This window comes from Physeter macrocephalus, chromosome 20 (assembly GCF_002837175.3).
Source record: "Physeter macrocephalus isolate SW-GA chromosome 20, ASM283717v5, whole genome shotgun sequence".
Taxonomy (NCBI): domain Eukaryota; kingdom Metazoa; phylum Chordata; class Mammalia; order Artiodactyla; family Physeteridae; genus Physeter; species Physeter macrocephalus.
This window is the reverse complement of record NC_041233.1, coordinates 59,514,058-59,514,974: the sequence shown is the minus strand read 5'-3', so window position 1 is coordinate 59,514,974 and position 917 is coordinate 59,514,058.

The window sequence follows — 917 nt, the reverse complement described above, 5'->3', positions numbered from 1 at the left end:
ATTGCTATAAACTTCCCTCTTAGAACTGCTTTTGCTGCATCCCATAGGTTTTGGGTCATCGTGTTTTCATTGTCATTTGTTTCTAGGTATTCTTTTGATTTCCTCTTTGATTTCTTCAGTGATCTCTTGGATATTTAGTAGCGTATTGTTCAGCCCCATGTGTTTGTAATTTTAAAGATTTTTTCCTGTAATTGATATCTAGTTTCATAGCGTTGTGGTAGGAAAATATACTTGAAACGATTTCAATTTTCTTAAATTTACCAAGGCTTGATTTGTGACCCAAGATATGATCTATCCTGGAGAATGTTCCATGAGCACTTGAGAAGTGTATTCTGTTGTTTTTGGATGGAATGTCCTATAAGAATCAATTAAGTCCATCTTGTTTAATGTGTCATTTAAAGCTTGTGTTTCCTTATTTATTTTCCTTTCGGATGATCTGTCCAGTGGTGAAAGTGGAGTGTTAAAGTCCCCTACTATGATTGTGTTACTGTTCATTTCCCCTTTTATGGCTTTTACCATTTGCCTTATGTACTGAGGTGCTCCTATGTTGGGTGCATAAATATTTACAATTGTTATATCTTCTTAGATTGATCCCTTGATCATTCTGTCATGTCCTTCTTTGTATCTTGTAATAGTCTTTATTTTAAAGTCTATTTTGTCTGATATGAGACTCGCTACTCCAGCTTTCTTTTGATTTCCGTTTGCATGGAATGTCTTTTTCCATCCCCTCACTTTCAGTCTGTATGTGTCCCTAGGTCTGAAGTGGGTCTCTTGTAGACAGCATATATACAGGTCTTGTTTTTGTATCCATTTAGCCAGTCTATGTCTTTTTGTTGGAGCATTTAATCCATTTACATTTAAGGTAGTTATTGATATGTGTGTTCCTATTACCATTTTCTTAATTGTTTTGGGTTTGG